Genomic DNA, 22,441 nt, shown 5'->3' on the forward strand with positions numbered 1-22,441 from the left:
GACGCGTCTTCTCTCTTCCCCGTGTTTTCCGCTGTACAGGATCCACCGGTCGCTCAAGTACGCCCGGATCACCCCGACGAGATACGCCGGAACCTCGAAGTATCGGAGGGCCTCCACTATCCTGGTCCAGGGGATGGAGTTGAAGGCGTTCGTGACGTCTAGTGATACCGCCAACCCCACCCCTTCGCGAGTGACCGTGTCCTCGGCCATGGATCGGACTCGCCTCACCGCGTCCACCGTCGAGCGGCCTCGGCGAAATCCGTACTGGCTGTCGTGCCATCCGGGCGTCCTCTCCGTCATGTGAGCCTCCAGACGGGCGGCGATGATTCGCTCGAACAGCTTCCCCACCTCGTCGAGCAGGCATATAGGCCTGTACGCGGACGGCGAGTCCGGCGGACGATCCTCTTTCCGCAGCAGAACCAATCTCGCCGTCCGCCACGTCCGGGGGTAGACACCCTCCCTCAGGCATCTTGTGTAAAGGTGTCGCAGGCGGGGAGCCATGGTGTCGATCGTCTCCGCCCAAACTCGGCCTGGGATTCCGTCCGGACCCGGTGCCACGTCGCGGGATGCCATCCTTCTCGTGGCTTCGAAGAGCTCCTCTTCGGTGACTCTGAGCTCTTCGCTCCACTCCGTCGTCGTCGTTTGCCCCGCGTCCCTGTCTTCCGGTGGGAACAGAGTCCCGATGACTTTGTTCAGCAGCACCGGGTCCATGTTCGCAGTCAGCGGGGGCGCCGTAGGTCGCAACTTCTTAGCCGCTATCTTGTAGGGCCGCCCCCACGGATCGGATTCGACCGCTTCGACCAGCTCTGCCCAGCACCGAGCTTTCGCGATCTTGATCTCCCGCTGAAGAGTGCGTCTCGACTCTCTGTACGCCTCGTAGCAGCTGGAGATCTCCTCTTCGTCGCGCGTCAACCTGCGACGGCGGGCCCTCAGAAATCTTTTGCGGGCTCGAACGCAGCTCGCTCGCAGCTCCGCGATCTCCGGTGTCCACCAGTACACGCCGCGATCGCGTCTACCGCCCGGGACGGAGCGCGGCATCGAGGCGTCGCACGCAACGCTCATGTGTCGGCGAAGTTCTTCCGCCTCCTCGTCGACGCTTTCCAACGATGCTGTTGTCGTTGTTGTCCGTCGGGCGTCCCAACTCCAGGCGGAGACGGTGGCCGCCGCCCGCAGCAGGTCCTTGTCCCTCTCCTTGAGCCGCCATCTCGGTGGTGGGCAGGATCGATTCTCTCCTCGTCGTCGTTGTTGTTGACGGGCGTCGTCGTTGTCGGCCTGTGTGGCCTCGGGGGCCACCTCCATCAGTATGTAGAGGTGGTCGGATAGTGTTTCCACCCCCTCGGCCACTCTCCAGTCGTGGATCCGCCTGAACAGCTCCGGGGTAGTCCACGTGACGTCGACCACGGAGGACCCTCTCCACGCCACGTAGGTGCTCGCCGAGCCTCTGTTTGCCAGCACGAGCCCGAGACCCGCGGCCCAATCGGTGAGCATCCTTCCCCGAGAGTTGGTACTGGGGTTTCTCCATTGCGTGGAATGGGCGTTAAAGTCCCCGAGGACGAGCACCTGACGGGGAAGGCATCCCCTGACGCACTCGCCGACCCCGTCCAGGAAGTCCCCGTACGCGTCCAGGCCGATGTTGGGGGAGACGTAGACGGCCACCACCGCTACTCCGGCCCACTCGACCGCGACGAAGCCGCAGCCACGATCGAGCGGAACGCCGGGGGCACTCGAGGCTGACGTCCAAGTTATCGCGGTGGATCCGTCCAGGTCCGCGATCCAGTTGGGAGCGTCGGGAACGCGGTACGGCTCGGCCACCGCCGCGAGGGCGACCTCGTTCTCCCGGATGGTCTGCGAGAGCAGATCTTGCGCTCTTCTCGACCTGCCGAGGTTGCATTGGAGGAGGCGCTCGAATTACGCGGTCACCTCCATGGCCTCCTCCCGACCATCCGCCGCTGCTGCATTTGCGGCGCTTCCTGGACTCTTTTCCGCTGCTGGCTCGCGGATTGGTCTCCTCCTCTTGGTCTTCGGGGGCGCGCAGGCCGCCCCGCCCATCCTGTGGTTGGCGGGTGCCCCGAGCGACTCGCACAGAGGGCACTTGGGAGCAGAGGCCGGACAGCCTCTGGCTCGATGTCCGCTACCGCCGCACCTGTAGCACAGATGCCCGCGATCCACACCGGACACGCATGTTGCGCGCACGTGCCCCAGCTCCAGGCACTTGAAGCACTGGAGGGGCCGCTTCGGGATCGCTCTGATCCTCGCTGTCGACCAACCCAGGGCTATTTTCCCTGCCTGGGCTAGTTTGCGGGCTCCTGCCACCGGGCATTTGATCCACGCGGACCCGAGGCCGCCCCTGGTGGCGCCGATCTCTCCGACGTGCATCTCGGCGCAGCCGCATCCTGCAGCCGAGGCCAAAGCCTGCCGCAATTCGTCCTTTTTGACCGAGATGTCGATCCCGGTCACTCGAAGCTCGGCCATCCTGGTTGGTGTGGCGACTCTCACCGCCGTCGGATCCAGCGCCTCGGCCAGACGCGTCGCCAGCAGCGACGCCTTTCCCCTGTCCCTGTCCCCAGGGACCCTAATGATTATGGCGCCCGTCATTGCCTTCCTCATGTCGACGGACTCCACACCCACCTCCGAGAGCGGGACCTTCGCTCTGGCTGCCTCGAGCACGTCGGCGTACGACATCCTGGCTCCCTCGTTCAACGTTAGAGTCACCGCGGATGTTCGCGGTGCTCGAGGGAGCGTGACCGTCTTGGGTGCCTGCGGCGGTCCTCTTTTCGCTGCGGCGGCGCTCGGTTTCGGCGCGCCTGTCGTCCTTGACTGGGGTAGCCGCTGGCGTCCGCTCGTCGCCGGCGGAGCCACGGTCGCCCCGTTTCTCGCCGTCTCGACTCCAGCGGCGGCGGCGGCTGTCTTCTTCCGCTTCTTCCGTTTCCTTTTCCCCCTCGACTCCACCACTGTCCACGACTCGCCACCCTCCTGCTCCCTCGGGAGCGACGCAGTTTGGGAGGCACGGAGAGTAGCGGGGCGGTCCGCGCTTCGACGTGCGTCGGGGGTCCGTGGTCGTCGATTCCCGAGCAGCTCCTCGATGGTCTTGACGATGGAGGGTCTGAGCTCCCGGACCTCCCTCTCCAGGGCATCTAGGCGTGCCCTGTCACTCTTGTCTTCGCGCGGGGGACGGCCATACTCGGGCAGTGGGCCGGTGCATCGCGGACAATCCTGAACGCGAGCAGCCAATTTCGCCAGCTCTTGGCGAAGGGCTGCGTTTTCTTCTTCCACCGCGGACAGCCTCGTGTCTACGGCGTCGCTGTCGCGCGCCGGTCCGGTCCTTCTCCTGGAGGACTCGTGCTTCCAAGCGGCGGTGAGATAGCTCGCCGCGTCTTTCAGCGTCCTTATACACGTCCCCTTCAGGTTGGACGATATCGTCGCAACCCTCATAATTTCGGAGATGCGCATCGTCACCTCCGCGCTGACTTCCGCGGGCGAGCTCGTCCTTACCAGGATGTCCAGTTCTTCGGGCACGTCCGGGGTTGTAATGGCGACCCTCCTCTTCTTACCCCTGGACGTCGCAGAGGCCAGCGATGAACGCGACGAGATCGAGGCGACAGACTCCTCGTCGTCGGACTTTACTCGCGTCCGCGGCCCTACTGCCACCGATGACGTGGCATAGTCTACCAGGGGCGGAGCGAGAAAAGCGCACTCCGACCTGTCCGTGCTTCTGAGCGAGCTCCTCGTGCTCCTCCTCCTTGGAGATTCCTCCGTAATCTCCATCCCATTGTCCTCCTCGCCAGACGCAGAAACACGTCCGGGGGCCTGGCGGTCCACCCTCGAACGGCCGTGGTCGTGAGATGACGACGCAGCGGGGCCCACTTGACTACCCACGACTGCGCCGGTACTGGGGTCTCCCTCCCCTGCACCGTAAACGTTTTTATTAGTTTTTGTGTCTGCCATGATTGATGTTTAGATGGTTGCCGGGTCGTCAACTAATCTCCATCCTGGTGCCACTCACTCTTTCGCACCCTACCCCGGTCAAGGCCGGTGCAGGGTGACGGGGAGCCCCACGAGAAGGTGAGGTGAGTGGTCTTGGCAGATATGGGCCCACCAACTTCTCCGAAATTCTCCGCACCGGATCAGCGAACCGACGGGTACCAAAGGCACCGACCAGCCGCCACCCGACTATAGGAGAACATCAAATCCATCGGGGTTTCCCAGGGCGTGGTCCTACGCCCTGAGAACCCATACCCGCCTCGTGCTCCCCAAATGGAACGTAACCTGACGTATCAGAAATTGGTTAATGTTTCTATAAACTCTGTAACAGTTAAGCCCAAGTTTAAGTTGGTGTTTTTATTTGTACGATTCGCTGAATCCAAACGTTTACGCGTAAGCTTCCTCGCCATTGGCATCCTAGTTTAGCAGCGAAACTTATAATGTTATATCGTATGAAAGCTGGTACAAGTTCAACGTATCTATGCAGCACAAGTCTACATCCAATACTAGCAAAGTGATGGGATCAAGGAAACTCCGGATCGAAATAACGGAAATTTGATTCCTCTACTCAGCAATATCAAACATGTCTGTTTATTAGATTAACATAAACGTATAGAAGGTATTGATCTTAAAATGTTTCTTGAATATTTTGAATAAATATTTTGTGAATAAACAGTATCAGACACTTCAACATTCAGAAAGTCGAGTTTCGTCGTGTGCCATTTGGAAAAATATAATTTCACAATCGATACTCTATTCGTAATATAATATTCTACATAGTATAACACACGTACCGGAGATCAAATTCATTTCTTTCGTTTCTTTCGTCTTTAAATACTCGAATTATAGTATTTGTATTTTGTAAGAAAAATGGCATAGTGAGACCCTATAATCTGTAGAATATATTATTTCAAGCTTAACAAAAAGCGATAATGGAATTTGGGATCGTAAGATTTAGATTAATTGACAGATTCCTTAAATATTTGTGAGTTTTATATCGTTTTGACTGCCGTGTGTCATAATTCTTTCAAGAGATATGACCTCATAGAGTTATTTTGTCTTTGCACTTTGAACCCTCGAAGCGGTTTTTCGAGTGTCACAAAAAGACACTTCTCCATTATCGCTTTTGTTTGCTGTTTCCGTTTCTATGAATTTCTATTCCTCTATTCCTTCTAGTAATATACTCATTCTAGCACTGAAACTATTTCATTGCAACAGTTTATTTAGGTTTCTTCTGCTGTTGTCAGCAGCAAAGAAATCTACACGCTTTGGATAATTTTCAATATCCTGTTTTCGTTTGTGATGCCCATCACGATGGCTTTTCCAACACCATCATTTTTACTAGTTCTGTTACACTTACACCAGTTCCGAACTTTTTAATTGCGTCGTATTTGCGACAGTTTCGATAGTTAGAACGTTATTACTTTCATACTAAATTCTTATAATCAAAATATATTTGGTCGAGTGTATTTGAAACGGGAAAGGGCATCCCATACTAGAAATATTACATTCGATAATGAAGTATTCAAATCACAGGATATTAACAAAGTATCTGAATGAGAGTAGCTCTACCGCATTCCATTGTTGCAATTTTCTCTCATTAATTCCAATATGTAATTATTATATCAATTCGATAGCCATCTCGTCAGATTCGAAGTAACGATATTTCACTGAATAAATGGACCATTTATTTTGAAAATATTGTAAGACAATTTTTTGAAAATTTGAGGAAACGACAAATTTGCTTTATTTATATTTACATTAAATTTAACGTCTTTATAAGCTATTCATAATTTAAATGCCAAAATATGCGTTTATTTTAATGAATTTAATTTTCAGGGATGTAAGTCCGTTCCCTGTAATCTGAGACATAATCTGTAATCTTGTATTATTTATAATCTGCAGAAACTAGATTTATCACTAACCGGAAGACATCACATTAATATCTTTGTATAAAAATGTTAGGCCAATTACATGCAAAAAATATAAGGATATGATGAAGCTATTACATTATATTAGAATATAAGGATATGATCAAGTCATATGTCCCGTGTATCATAAGAATTTCAGAACACTTGCACACGACGATCAGAAATGAAAAATAGAAAGTACCTAATACTAATTTTACAAGATTTTTAACAAGCATATCGTTACAGTAAACAAATAAATATTGAAACGAAACAACAGTATTTCGTTTCTCCTGCTCTTATTTATAAACATACATATATTTATAAACAAACGTGGATTAAAGCGCAAGATTTTAAATAATTAAAATTTCATTAATTGTACAATTCACCAGTTTTCTAGCCTAGTTAGTACTCAGAGAAAATATTTGTATCGTGAAATCCATCTATTTGAACACACAGAGACATGGATAAACTAAGCAGATGTTATCAAGATTTTTCAATTGATGGAAACGCAAACACTTGAATATCTTAAAACGAAGGAAAGTGGACTTGCAACACTTTTAAAATAAATAGTCCTAAATGTAGAAATATGATCACAAAAACACTTATTATCAATATATCTCAGTTCAGAATGTGCAAAATACAGAAACAACAAGAAAACCTGCTATAAAAGTGATTCAATGAGATTATTGTTTGTCAAATCTCTACGTATAATCACAAGATATTTCAGAATATTTATAAGCGTTTTCTTGTATAATAAAATAACTAATATGGCAAAGATTAGAAAATCCATTTCAAGTATATGTGAACGAGCAAGGCTTTGCTTTCGAAAAACGTTAGAATTTTCGTTAGCAATTGTCGAAAGAGTTTTTGGGGAAAAGAAGTTATCAGTACGTAACGTATCATACAGTTGAAAGTTACGCGCAGAAGAAAATTTCGCAATCTTGCCAAATTATACCATCCAAGCAATTATACGTCGCTTAGGTATCACTCATCCCCTCCGATTAGCAATAAATTACACTGTGCGTGAAATAATGTTCGCAATGTCTTAGAAGCATGATGATCAGAAAAAAGAATGTAAAAAAATTGTCATTTTTAGTATCGCTCGGAGTTGTAAAATTTATTTTTAACAATTTTCCCGTCATTTTTCGGGGAAATGATACGGACATTGTTTGCTCGTTCCTTGTAAGACACTATGAAAAATCCTATTGAACTTTCCAACTTTGAAGTTTCTGTTTCAAACATTTCTCTGTATCTCACAAATTGAAAGAATTGAAAATTGAAAGATTTACGTAGCTCGCTTTCGGTGAGTCATCCTGTATAGGTATAGTTACGCTTTCTAAAGTACTACAGAATACTATAGCAACTTTGCGCGCGGGTCTCGCAAGATCAGAATCGTTAAGCAGTCAGATTCGCCTGAGTCTTCGTACGGAGAAGAACTTGGAATCGTTCCGATCGTCGAAAAGGGCACTTGTGTGCTTGAGACGAGAAAGTAGAAGCAATCGTTCGTGCTTCTACAGTTTCGCTTCATTGATCGAACTACGAGTTTGGAAGCTTCACGACATCGTTTCGACCACGTATTTCGTACCTGAGCTGGATTAATCGTTTCGTGCTGGTTCACTTTTTAAATCAATGGCGCAAAATTAATTTGACAGATGATACGTGAATGGCTGATATTTAGAATTTCGCTAGAAAAGCCACCTCATACGCGATAAATGAACGATCGAACAGCATTTCCGTGATTCGATCGTTTACTTGCAAAGTTTTCATGACACAGAACATGATTCGATGCGTTTTAGTGTCATGAGATGGTAAGGACGTGTTGGGTGTTAGTAAAGTATTCCGGTGTTTAACTTCAACAAGATTTATTTCGATGTCGAGTATGCGTTCTTTTAGATCGTAACGTGACGCACGTCGAACTCAAGCGATGACGATGCAGAAGTAATACAAACTTGATACTGAGTAGGTACAAACTTCTGTACGAATTACTTTGATTAACCGTGCGTCTGCCAGCGACTACCGTAAACTACCAAGGACGACTATGAGTGACTCTGATGGACTATTCCGAGCTTTTCCTCGTTTCCTTTTTTATAGGGTGCCGAGGTCCTCGGAAAAGTCACCTCTTTTGTCGTAATTAAAAGAACAGACTGTACATTTTAACCCTCCGTCTGCATATTGGGCCATTTTCGACCAGCAATTCAAAATAATTTTTTCGCTCTGCTTAAAACAATTAAACTGACACGTAGAAATAGAAACTGCTAGATGATACTCTAAAAATTTGGAAAAGTATTCAAAAAATCGAGGAATTTTTTAAAACAGAAATCTAAAAGAAAAAAAAAATTGCACACACTTAAACAACCTATTATTATGTACACCAGGCGACGTGAATACGTAAATAAGCTTGTAAACGGAGAGTTAAAAAAACGTTACTATTAGTCGAGTTTCCAAATATATGACTTTGAATGATTTGCACTCTCGTAGACTAATTTTTCGCGTGAAATACAATAACTTTCTCTCGAAACAGTTTCTTGTATTGTGACAAATAAGAGAATAATTAGGAGTAACAGAGTTACATAGGTTGTACAACTTTTGGAAATAAATTTCGTAACCGTTAAACACGTTACAGTTCAACAAAGAACGTTTGAATTTCAGATTGTAAGATTCCATAAATTAAAGAATTGTAGTCCAACAGATTTCAATAAAGAAGGGGAGAAGTTCCAATTAAAGATAATAGCTAGTAAGTAAACAAAGTAAGAAGTTCCAATTACAGATAATAGGAAGTAAGAAGTTTCAATTAAAGATAATGGAAAGTAAGAAGTTCCAATTAAAGATAATAGCTTCCCAATGAATCGACTAGCAATGAAATTGACTGACATACGAGATGCGAATATTACCACTGATTAATTTTAGTCAAAAGTCGAAAATTAATATTTTATTCTTGGAAGACATAAATCGTTGAATTTATTGCGATGTCGGCTATAACGTCGTAATGTTTAAAGCAACTGTGACGTGTGAAAACATGACGATGATGTTGCAAAGATATTTATATTGGTTTATATTAGTCAGGAAAATCTTTTCCTGTACTTATCGCCATAAGCATACAATTACCGAATATAGGACACCACTTATATTTGATTAAATATCGAGTAACAGGAAGAGAAAAAGTTACAAATTGTCATGCTTCTGCATTCGTCATTTATTTATACATATTCAAGAAATATATTAGTTTCATGGATATTATTATTTATTACAAAGACAGAGAAAATATAAAAGAGTAGAAAATCAATGGTTTCAAAAAAGTACTTCTGATGTGAGAGCTTGTTCAAAGTTAAGATTAAAAATTAAAATTATGATCCAAAATTAAAAAGTCATTTATTCTTTTGCCCTTGCAAGACAGCCTAGGCACATAAAGGTTGCATCAATAGCCCCGTAATATTTATGAACCCATCTCTGGCACTTGATACATTATGCACATTGTACACCAGCTTTGCCCTTAAAATACTTTCCTCGTCAGTTTCATATTATCTTGGGTTCGAAAACACAAGTTAAACTAATCCAAGAGCGGTTTGTTAATGTCTTATGTAGAAAATAATTAGTTGACAACACTAAGACTCGGAACTAATAAGCTGCGCAAATAACTTGCTTTCAATGTTACGCAAATCTGCTTAAATGAAAATGAATATAAAAATTCGCGATGAGAAAAAAACACACTTGATGGCTTATTACTGAAACGATCGCATTCACGATTTGTGTCTTGCGTTGTCATCAGCTGTGGTTGTTTTAAACATTCCCCTCACTATTACAGCATTTTGTAAAAAGATGATGGGATCTCGTATTAATAACAAAAAAAATTTCTTTCTATTGATATCTACATAGCGTAGTGTACCATAACTTAATCCATTTTTGTTGGTCCCTGTACATTTGCTGAAAATTATTTATTTTTTCCATTTCGTCTTAATCTTTTGTCCGCTACCGCGTACAGCTTACAAATTAAAATTGAACTGTGTGTGAATCTTTTTATGACCAACTGTACGTAAGTCTGAATGACGTTTGCAAAGAGAAATACCTCACATGACGTCATATTACCCCCATTGCTCAATAATACTCTTTTTGTTCAGCAATCAATTAGTGCAAAAAGATCGCACATATACGCGATGATAGAGTTTGATAAGAGCGGTTGTGTTCCGATGCGTGGTTCCTTCGATTCCTTTGATCCTCGTGATCAGTAGGATACGTTGTAATAAAAGCGAATTTGACCTTAAATTCTAAGGTCAAGATAGAATTCATCATAAAATCATTTTCGAACACCTTGTACGCATCATATAATATTTTCATAAAACTGTTTCCCCATTGATACTTTTGCCACATGTTAATTTTACGCATTTGTTAATTTAACAGATTAGTATCTAAAGCATACGCACGTATTTATCATTAACGAGATTTTCATTACTCTTTTTGTCGCAATACGCTCTTTTCGCCGTATGTCTTATGATTGTACTCCTTTTCATTTGCTGTGCCGGCAACTTATACCGTTTGCTCTGCTTTATGCGGCTTAATAGAAACAACAGATTATTTTCTTAAATCTCTTAAAACTCTTTCACTCCTTCTTAACGATTAACGCCTTAAAACGAAACGTTGTCCACCGAAGAATAGCGCTTGAGAAACGAATATATCATTTATCGAGCAACAGTCCTTGCAATTGCTTGAGGATACAAAGAACGTAAATTTCTTCCCAACTATTCCTATCCAGATTATTTCCTTTTGGTATCCGCGATTCTACTTCTTCGGTTAGCAATATCCAGAACCATTTGAGAAAATTTATACGTACGTATACACGAATACGTGTATACGTGTGGACGAGCGTGTAAATATACATGTGAAGATGCAATTCGCATTCAATTGAACGACCAAATTAAAAGTTTCCCAAGAGAAACTGTGTTCGTTTATATGCGCAATTGCCTTTTCCACAGAATGCGTATTTTAGAGTGTTTCCGGTTTAACCACGATAGTAACGGTTTTCCTTTTTTCGTTCAATGAAAACACGTTTTTTTCGAGTTTGAAAGCCATTTGAAGGAATGGTTGAACGATCAAAAGTGTAATTTCTCGTCCAATATCATAGAGGGCTGTTTATTTGGTGAGTGAACGTCGACATTTCCACGTGTACGTGTACGTGTACATAGAATCGGGGCATATGCGCATAAACGTGCCATTCTCATTTAATTCAATGACCAAATTAAAAGTTTCCTACGAGCGCTGTTCCTCGTTGATGCACGCAATTACCATCTCTATAGAATTCTAATTTTAAAGTTCTCCGTGTTCCAGTTGTTATGATTCCGTTCCTTTTTTCGCAATTTATGTTATATGGTTTCAAAAGTTAACGACAGGAATGCTTTTGTGGTAAAAGAATATTCTATGCAACATTTCTTTTCATTAAGCGTTCGTAGGTTAGAAATTGAGTAATGGTGTTATAAACGGTACCATTCATTTAGAACCATCTAGAATTTTACTAAAGTCAAGATCAATTTTGCGACTACCGTCTTTACAGATCTTTATCGATCTAGAAGAGTAGGATAACGGTGCTCAAATCATTTTCGAACGCTTTGTACACATTATACAATATATTCATAACGCTCTTCCCTTATTGATATTTTTACCACTGTAGTCTACAAATACGATGAAATTAGCGTTTTTCATTTAGATTATACTGGATATGCCATTTCAATCTTCCCACGTAATTCTTTCCCAAAGTATACGTTATCATAAAAAATGCTCCAACTAGAATTCGTTCTGTTTTGCCTAATGTCTGTCTTGTCATCAAATTTCTCTGGGTGGAGATGTTTTCGAGATCTCAAGGCGACTTGTGTTTTTTTTTTTTTTTAGGTACAAGTATACATTCTTTTATCCACTATTTGATGTATTTTCTAATCCTCGTCGAAAAGCTATTAAAGTACTTTTATCTGAAAATGATTAATTTAAAAGATACTTCGATGTTAATTTTATAGAATCGAGTGTATGAACGACAAGGGAAACGTAAACATAAAGACACCACATTATTTGTCCTTGTCCTTCATACGATAAGCCTAACAAGATAAAAGTTAAAGTATCTTTCAAGCTATATAGTGATCCTTACTTTATTTAACAGATTTATTTGTAGTTATCTAACGGGAAACTATGGTTATTTAACTAGAGTTACTTCAGAGTGTAGTAATGTAATACAAGTGCAACTAAATCGGCACAATTAATCATATATATTAATATAAACGGAGCAATAATAAATAAAATTGTGTAATGCTAAACATATATTTGTTCCTCTATATAGACGACCCTAGATTATTAAGAAAGTAAAAGAAGAGTGGGAAAATAGAAAAGGCTAACGCATTATAATGTAAAAAAAAAAAATTACAATCATAAGGCTGTCGTAGATATATTACGAGTGAAACAAAGATTGTACTATATGTATATATATCCGGCGTAATGTTTCTTGCACGCTCAATGAAATCGATGAGGCGTGCTCCTTTCTATGTTACTGCCATAAAACTTCACATAAATTATAGTTACTTCTTTATCGTTTGACTCGTACTTGTTTTTTACGTGGAAAACATCTTCATAAACAGCGTTTCTTTAAAGGAAGGACATAGGATAGTATCGGATTTTTACCTACTAAAGTCTACAAGATATACATCACACTGGTCCTCCTGCGCCACGCCTTAGGTCCGTTCTTATGACATTTCGGTACATTCGAATATTCCCAGTGAGACTACGCCTCATGTATGTATATCGAAGATAATACGATCGGTGAAGTGTATCTCTTTTTTTACAATTAGCAAAAATTGCGTTTTAAGCTTTGTTTGTGAACTGATAATTAGCTGTTGGTATCTAAATGGTAACCAAAATATTGTAGTATCGTAGAACAATCATAGTTTCCTGTTTCCCCATTATAAATAAATCCGTTAAATAAGTAAGGATCTCGGCAAAATGGTTTACATGGACGAATATTAGCAGTTTCAGTTTCAAACTCGACGACACATATTCGCCAATTTATCGTGTGACGTGTAAGTCACAAGAGAAGAAAAACTGATGATGTTGTAAACAATTGTGCATTTTGTCGCTAACGTAAAATCTGCCGATCCATGTCAAAAGCTATCTTATAATTCCCAAATGAAGAGGATTAATGTTTCCATCAGGTCGCGAACATGTCTGTACGGACATGTCTGTCTTTGACGTGTCAATTCTTCAACGTCCACACGAACGATGTGCACTGAATAATTGTATGTTATTCAGGCACAATGTATGTCCATGTATGGAGGAGTATAAAGAAATTGCACTTTTGTTTGTTTAACAACAAACAATAAATGAATAAATAAATAATTATTATGAATAAATAAATAATTATGCCTCTGGTTGAGGGTTAAATGTTTACAGTTGACTTGATGGTAGAAACATCTTTGCATAATATGATTTGCAACGATATTTACAACAAAAGAAGCGATTTTCAAACAATTTCCCTCCGGTGCTTTGTAAACAAAATTTCGATTAAACGAAAAAGCGCAACTATTTTTACATTTCGTTTTATATCTTTGTGGCGGCACTTGATAACAACTAACACCGGACGACGGCAACGCAGTGGTTAGCGCTTCATTGTTTATTCTGAATAATATACATTGCAATACTCATCTACTTGGACAATAAATGTTATAAAAAAAAAAAAAAAAAATAAAGCGCAGTGGTTAGCGCCTTTGGTTACGAACGTTCGGGACCCAGGTTCAAATCACGGCGCCTATAATCCGATTTTTCTTCCGCGACACAAAAATCAGAAGAAAAGCAGCGGTACACTATCTCGGCCTCTATACTATCATAACTACTACTACACCTCATCTTAAAAAAATCATTTATCGTACGTGAAGAAGCTTCAGTAGAATGTTGTAGATAATTAAAATATCTGTAAAATGAGACGCGATGACCCCAATTTTTTAGGTTGCAAATTAATAGAAAGTGGAAAATAGAAATCCCTTTTTCTCAAATCGCCCATAATTTTAGTTAAAATTGCCATACGATTACGAGTCCCTGTGACATGTAAAAATATCATACAATCGATTCGTGTGTTAGTTTTCGTACGATCAATTTGTTGTTTTACGACGCAGAAAATGTCAAATTTGCAATACACATACAAACTTATCTGAGTCTATCCTCCGAGCCTTTAAATTTTCTACAAGACCTATATTTTGATACGCGGGAGTAAAAGTCTTTTTCGCCTGAATGCTCATGCTAAAATACAACGATAATCGTTTCTAGTTACTTGTAAAATGCAATAATTTTCGCACGTTACGTCCTACCGTGCTGGGACTTGTTTCTGTCGGTTTCTCCAGTCGTGTCAAATTTAATTATTTTAAAAAAATATTCCTCTAGGAGGAATTTGCTTCTGAACAACTCGCCAGCGTTAAACTATTAAAAGATTGAGCGGTGCGACAGGCGTCGTTTTATAGTTTATTACGTGTATTATATGTGTATTTTTTTCGTATTGATTGGATGCTCATAAAAGATAAAAAAACGTTTATAAAGTTGTTCCATTTTCATAGCGGGCGATTAGAAGCCTTCAGTGCAGCGAACGAGCCCGCTGGGAACTTCGCGCGCCATTTCTGGCTCGACCTCGCAAAAATTGAAGCTCATGGAAAAAATCGTATTATCTCGGCAGTTATAGCACCTACAAAGGTATTTTTTTTTTAATTTAGGGTTAAAAAAGAACGATTGGTAATATTATTTTCTTATGCAACGTTATGTAGTATCGTAAATATAATATTATAATGATGATTTATTTACGATGAATGGATTGTACAAATGTTAATTAATCACAATAACGTATTATGGTCTAGACAACGCAATAGTTAATTTGTAACTCTCGTCACAACGGATCCAACGCTTTCTCTCTCTCTCTCTCTCACGCGGACCACACTCTCACGACAACGCCGGCACACTCTCACTTCTTGATTTGCACTCCCCGACTCCTCAAAATGGTACTGCTCGGCCCTTCGATCTTCTTTGTCTTCTCTCGGAGACGACCCCCCACTACGCTCGGATCACGCCACCGTCTGCGCCTATGATCGCGTATGCACCTTCCTTGTGTATGTGAAAAACGGACCGAAGGCGAATCGACGTTTCTGGAACTATACTCTGGTCGCTACATTGTATGCATTTCGCCGGTCCTATACGACAATCTGTCTGCGGCACTGCATTATACTATCCCGAGAAACTCAAACTTAAATATATGATGGACCAAGCGTATGCCCTCCCCCTTTTTGATATTACAGTTATTTGAGGATATAAAATAAAAACGAAATTGTTTGCTCTTTTTCTCGTTTGTCGTTATTATTAGTATTTAGTGTTGCACAATGATATTCTCGTGATTAGAAAACTCTTCCTATAGTGTCGACCTGTAAAAGTTACGTATTTTACACTTTATTATTTATCTTATCCTTAATTATCATGCTGTGTATAATTAATTATCAATCGTAGTGTTACGACCGTTCGCGGAGGGACGCGGTCGCGAGGAAAACGCGCCAGCGAGAGGCGTAAATTCTCGCTACGATTCTGCTAATCGTCGCCGCGAAATAGTCGTTCCCTTGTTTCGATTAAGATAACAGAGGTAGTTCAATGAATTTAACACTGTATTAACAGGTTAACATAAAATGGTATATTTGACAATATTTAACAATAATATGATGAACACGCCACAAATTGTTTAACAATGAATACAGTAAATATGTTACAGAAAGTCGACCCGACTTTACGATATCTCTCAATGAATTCGTTACACTATGCGATTTTAATTTTAATCGTCAGACTTCTCGATGTATAACGTTTGACTCTTTAGTAAGGACTGATTGCCCTTCGATCATTTCTTTGTCTCCTCTGGGAGACGACCCCCACTACGCTCGGGTCACGCCACCGTTCGCCTATGATCACGTATGCCACCTTCTTTATGTATATGACATAACGGACCGAAATCGACGTTTCTAGAACTCGCTGTTTGGTGACAACTATGCGTTCGTCGATATATTGTATATTTTCCGTCGGGCAGATAAGACGATCCGTCTGCGACACTGTAGGACCGCGAGCGACGGTTAGAAATACGGCCTATAGTAAGCCTCGTGGCGTAACATACTCCCCCCGTTGAGAGGGTACCGATCAAGTAATACGGTGTGATGCTGTGAGGTGAATCTCCTGTCAGAATTCGTTGCTGTTGCTGATTGTTTCGGAGTCATCTGGAGTCGATCTGCTCGGTAGTGGTACCATCCGCTTGATGCTCCGATCCAGGGTGCTCGTTGCCGTTCGAACGGTAATCGTCCGTATGATGCCGTCTGCGCCGGGTTGGACCTTGATGATTCTGCCCAATGGCCACTGCATTGGGGGAACGTTGTCCTCTCTGAGGATGACGATTGTGCCTTCTCGTATGCCGTGACTGCCCTTGTCCCATTTGTTTTGGATATTCAACTCGTGTGGATACTCGTTCTCTCGTTCAACTCGTTCAACTCGTTCTCGAAAACTTGTTAGCGAGTCTCTGATGAGGAAGTGACCGGAAGTAGGGACAACGGAGTTATGAAAAGACTGAATATTCGACGAGCGATGAATCTTCGCAGAGCAGCAATGAAGGCCTCGCATATGAGATCGCCGACCAGCTCGATGTGAACTGCCTTAACTACACCACATACAAGTTAGATACGAATACCTGAATTTTGCGGCGGTTACGATTCTTTCGCTCTTTGACGTAAAATGGTCTTCAATAGTCGATTCCGAGGTTGATAAATGGGCGAGATTCCATTCGGAGAGTACGAATTCTATCTGAAAAATAGCAGAGTTATAATGGTTTGACATGTTTGTTGTCTATGTCCTGTTCGCAAAGTCCTTGTAGTTTTGATCGCCGTGGTCCACGTCGTTGCCTAGAAATTTGCAGTTGTAGTTCTCGGCCCAGAAAGTGTCGTTGAATGTCCCGGTTCTGGAAATGTAGTGGACCAGCTCGGTCCAAGAGGCATCGTTGAACGGAACTCCGGTGTTGCTTGGTGCTGATTCGTCCAACGCGACGCGGAGTTTTGTAGTTGATTGGGGGGCTGGGCTCCCCCCTCAAGTCGCGTGTAGGCGATGAGTCGCGAATGTGAAGAGTATTCTGATTCAAGGCGTTTGGTAGCGTTGAATCCGATTGTTGAGATAATGATGACGCGAACTTCGTTGTCGTCAAGTCGCGTGTTGGCGATGAGCTGCGAGTGTGAAAGGTTGTCTGATTCACGGCGTTTGGTGGCGTTGAATCAGATTGTTCGGATAATGAGGACGCGAACTTGGTTGTCGTCAAGTCGCGTGTAGGTGACGAGCTGCTAGTATTATGCAATGAGCTTCGCGTGTCATACAACGGGATCGGAGCTAGATTCGATATGATATTCTCCATCGGCAGAGTATGATCACTGTTACTATTATTATTGAAATTATTCTTACGTCTCTGGAAACTGCTAGGAGTGTTGCTGCTGCATTCCGGAGGTTTTGGATTCGTCACTGTCTTCGAGGCATTCGTTGAGAAAGAATCAATTTCGATGAGATTGATTACTACCAGGTCTAAATAGGCATCAAATAAGTCTACACGTGCGACGTCGTCGAGCTCAAGTAATTCGTCATTGACAATGTTGAACCGTTTCCAAATGTCGTCGACTTGTTTTTGATAGGTTATTAAGGTGGCCTTGTTGTGCTGACCAGACTGTTCGTATTCGTCGAGTAATCTCCATGTGGACTGGAATTGGTCGCTTAGATTGCTTCGCTCCAGACGCAAGGAGGTGATTTCTGTTTCGTTTGCCATTGTTTGTGATGAAGATACTTTGTTAACGAAGGTGATACTTATGATGCACGATTTTAGTCAAGTTTGTATATCCGTATTATTTAAAGATCTTTGTGCAACGTTTCATTTGTGACATGACACGGTGCCAGCCATTGTATTCCGTATGACCATATCGGTATTATGGTAGTTTATATATTAACAATTTATTGCTCACGAAGACGCGCAAATTTCCTTCTTTAAATCAATATCAAGTTGCCTTTTCTTTCTTTTCAAGTGTTACTTCCAGGTAAGCTACTTGTCTAGATGAATTGGCAAGTATATAGTCTGAAGAAGACGTCTGAAAATCGATACTTAAACGCGTGTTTACGAAATTACGATGGTTCCTCTATGAAACATCATAAAGGAAAGAGTGACAAAATTGCAATAGTCAGTTATATTAAAATTAGTGTAGGTATAGAAATAGTGCATGCCGGTCGTTATATGAACTTAGTTACATAACTTTGGTTGAAGATTACTAGGAACGACAATAACAATCTGTATCGAGTTGGTTTGACTCTAGATCTTGTAAACTAAAACAACGTTGGTACAATAACACGGGTCACTGCCAGACTCGAATTTTCCGTTGGCCAGTAATTGCTGTCTATAATAATTCACAAAGTCTAGACAAAGAGATTAACTTTTTTATCCGTCGATGGACACGTTTACGGTCGACAAAGAAGTTTTTGCTCGCGTCGCATTTTCATCGATACGTTATTATACATAAAAATGAATTTTACTTTGGAACGAAACAATACAAGAATATAAACGTATCGAAACGAACAACGAATGTTTTCAATATTTGCCACGGAAGAGAATAAAATTCAATGTTTTATAACGTCGGAATCGATAAATCTTAAAGTATTTCAGCTGGTATCTGTTTGTTTATTCTTATGAGCTACATATCGTAAAATCTGTGTCATCTTTTTTCCCAAGTTAGAATATTCGGCTTTACTACTTTCTAATTGGGTTAACTTGCAGAGAAAGGACCCCGTAATGGAATTTAACGAGACTGTATGATACCAGTCAGAATCGAGGTAGTATAATAGATGCAGAAACTCATTTTGAGACATCCCGAAGGAATATTAATAAACGATATCGAGTGTTCGTAAACGATAAAAATTAATTTTACATTGAAAGGATTGAACTCTGTATACGTCGCTTAAGTAAAAGTCCAATATGAAACCAAGTAGTGTAGCAATCCGTGTATACCAATCATAGTAGACCAATCCATGGCACAACGTCTTAAAATTACTGAAAGAGGGTGGAAATGACATAATCCCTCGTCAGAATTTTAAAAACACTAGAAATTGTAAGAACATAATAATTCTCAGACATACAGAAGACACAATTTTTCATGCACGTTAATTTCGCAAGCAGACATTAATTTCAGAAATTACGAAACGCTTCAAATTCAAAACGGAATGAACATGGCGTTATGTCACTGAGCCATATTTCCTGCTTTCTCATCCACGATACAAAGATTTGGAACGTGAAACGTTGAATATCAGAGAGATGATTCGCTGGAAAGTGAAACATTTGCTCGGAAATTCTGCCCTGCGTATAGCAAGTGCAGCAAAATCGACCAAGAAGAGTGCTTTCGAATTTCTATACGACGAAAGTAATGACGCTAATGATGCAAAGGCAAATGTTGAATTTGAACCCATATAAATGGGGAAAGGCAAGGATAACCTAATACTCAGCAATTTCAGAACATGCTAAAGGATATTTAATGATACCAGCAATGCCGGTTTTGTTGAAACGATGCTTCTCATATGCGGGAAATATTGTTACGACGGAAAGAGGCCGTCTGTAACCAGAACATGTTAATATATTAATTTGAGGTGGTGTTGAATGTGAGTGCCCCAAGAAATACTCCCCACTTTCAACAAAAAATGTTTATTAAACAATTAACTGTCAGCAATCAACAATCGACGATTAACGATCAACAATTTAGGGTTAATATTGTAGTGTCGTGAAAATTAAAATATAAATTTTTCCCCGATTACCTACAATTTATTAATAATGAATTGAATATACAGATATTAATTGGACAGAAAACGATGTTTGTTTAACTGAAACTAAATGCGATACTCGTATCTATCTCAAATAACTTTACAGTTATTTGGCAACTCTCGTCACAACGAATCTAACATACTCTCTCTCTCTCTCACTAACAACTCTAACAACTCTAACAACTCTAACAACTCTACAACACTGACAACTCGATCAACTCTAACGACTCTACTCTTCGATGTCTCGATCAACTCTGACTCTCGCAACACACTCACTTTTCGACTCGCATACTCTGACCTCTCGGTCATCGCTCCTTGAATTTATTATTGTTTGAATAAATATTGTTATAAATATTGTTTGAATGAATTGAATATTGTTTTTCTCGTATCTCTGCACGCTCATGTTTTGCAAGAACTAGTCACATAGGACTTTAGTCACATAGGCGCTCTTCAATGTAAACTAACCACAGAAGGACGATGACACGATTTTTTCTATTTTCAACCGATCTCTAATCAAACTCTTTTCTTTTACGATACTACAATACTTAACAGTTAACAATCGACGATTGACGATCAACAATTAACAATCTTTCCTTTTTGATAATCCTCATTTGCTAATCCTCATGGACACTCTGCTGTCTAATAATCGCGTAACAGCAGAGTAGTGTCGGACTCCTACCGACTAAAACTCCACGATGACCAACTTCCATCCACGATGAAAAGCGTCCCGATGATCCGCAGCAGCAGCGCAGGTTCCATCTCCATAGTTGCCAGGGGGCCCTTCGCGGAAGTTTTCGCGTCACCGTCCTGTATGGCCTTCCCCATGGGTCAAACTCGACTGCTTCAACTAGTTCAGACCAGGCACAGTCCTTCGCGGTCTTGATCTCCTTTTGCCGCCAGCGCCGTAACGCGCGGTACGCCCGATAGCGCAAGGAGACTTCTTCCTCGTCGCGTCGTCGCCAGCGGCGGGCCCTTAGGTACCGTCTTCGGGTCCGGACGCATCTCGTCCTCAGCTCCGCGATGTCGGGGTTCCACCAGTAGCTCTGCTTCGCACCGTGCCCGGTGTGGCTCGTGGCATGGATGCGTCGCAAATTGCTGTCATGGCTCGGCGAAGGTTCTCGGCCTCCTCTTCCACGCCTGTTTCGATCATCGTCATCGAGGCCTCCCAGCTCCAAGCTATTGCCATAGCGGCCGCCCGGAGTAGATCTTCGTTCCTCTCCTTTACCATCTTGGCGGTGGGCGCGCGCGTCCTCTTCTTGGCGGGCCACGACCATCGCCCGCGATCGCCGTTCCAAGTCCACGTGTATCCACCTCCAAGAATATGTAGAGGTGGTCCGAAAGTGTCTCGACCCCCTCGGCTACTCTCCAGCCTGAAATTCGCCAGAATGCATCGGGGGAGGCCCATGTATTGTCGACGGTGGAGCCCGACAATTAACAATCTAGGGTTAATTTCCAACAGTTAACAATCGACGATTAACGATCAACAATTACAAATCTAGGGTTAATTTCCAACAGTTGGCAATCGATGATTAACGATCAACATTTAACAATCACGCTTCTCGAATGTGTTCGCTTTGCTGTTACGCTAGACCTTCCGCATTTCGTTGTTCAAAACGGAATGAATCTTTTCTTTTTTTGTCGCCCCTCAATTTCGCCATTATCCACGCGTTTGTTAGGCGACCGCGACCGTTGCCACGTACGCCTTCTTCTCGAACATTCGGTGGAAGGACCGTTGGGATATTGATAGCTCACTAGGCACTTCGCTTCGGCGATATACATTGTCGCCGAGTGCCGCCACAAAGTTTTGGTATATTAAAAAACAGACGATTGCTTGACTAAACTTTGTTAGGCCTGGTGCAGTTCTTTCTTTGTTTTCCCAATTAAGAATAACGAAGACTGACGTATAACCACAAATCACAATTATCATGTACCTCTTTTAACAGCAAACTGGGTCAATTAACTGCTATTTCTGGGGCGATATTCTTAAAAAAAAAAGCGTACAAAAGTTCGGCGAACCAACTCTATTTCTTCAGCGAAAACAACACGGTCTCATATCATGTTCGAAATGGCGGTAATGTTTCTCATACATATTCTTGACGTTGACATTTTCATCTATATAGGGAAATTTTTACTCGGATGGAAAATCAAATAAAATTGGAAGGAAGGATATTTCGATGTAGTGTACACGATAAAAAACTATTTTTGCAATGTAAAATCAAAGAATTGTCATATTTCTTTGCTTTTTAAAATGCCCGTACGAATGTTCAAAAAATAATTTGTCATCTGATCTTTGCGGGTTAGATAACCAAGACACAGTATCGTCAAATTAAAAACTCTGTTTTTTTTTTGCATGTGGAGAAATCCTCATGGACCCTCTGCTACTGCTAATAATCGGCAACAGCACAGTAGTGTCGGACTCTTACAGACTAAAATTCCACGATGACCATCCTACGCGTGTAACAGGAGTGCTTCGGAGACCTCTTACGAATTATCTTTCCGTTGCACTCCCCTCCCTCTTGATCGAGCCAGTCCTAAAAATTCCCCTAACTAGTGAGTCTGGCGTTCCGTTGAGTCGCGGTCCGTTGGGACGGTGATGAAGCGGGTCTAGGCCGCCTGACCGCCATCACCCTCCATCGTGTTATCCAACAAGGATGAGAATTTCTCTTTCTCTCCCTTTCTGCCCGCTC

General features: G+C 42.6%; 1 protein-coding gene and 1 long non-coding RNA gene across 2 annotated transcripts in view; one reads left to right on the forward strand and one right to left on the reverse strand.

Moving 5' to 3' along the window:
- DIP-lambda (Dpr-interacting protein lambda) overlaps nt 1-22,441 on the forward strand; it is a 560,727-nt gene that overhangs the window by 203,897 nt on the left and 334,389 nt on the right. The window lies entirely within an intron of this gene.
- Nucleotides 19,787-20,058, reverse strand: LOC138188616 (uncharacterized). Its single transcript, XR_011175582.1, has 2 exons — nt 19,953-20,058; nt 19,787-19,906 (listed from the first exon to the last, which is right to left on the reverse strand). It is a non-coding gene; the product is annotated as an uncharacterized LOC138188616 (long non-coding RNA).

The sequence above is a fragment of the Bombus flavifrons genome, chromosome 17, assembly GCF_040668555.2.
Source record: "Bombus flavifrons isolate JBK064 chromosome 17, iyBomFlav1_principal, whole genome shotgun sequence".
NCBI classification, from domain to species: Eukaryota; Metazoa; Arthropoda; class Insecta; order Hymenoptera; family Apidae; genus Bombus; species Bombus flavifrons.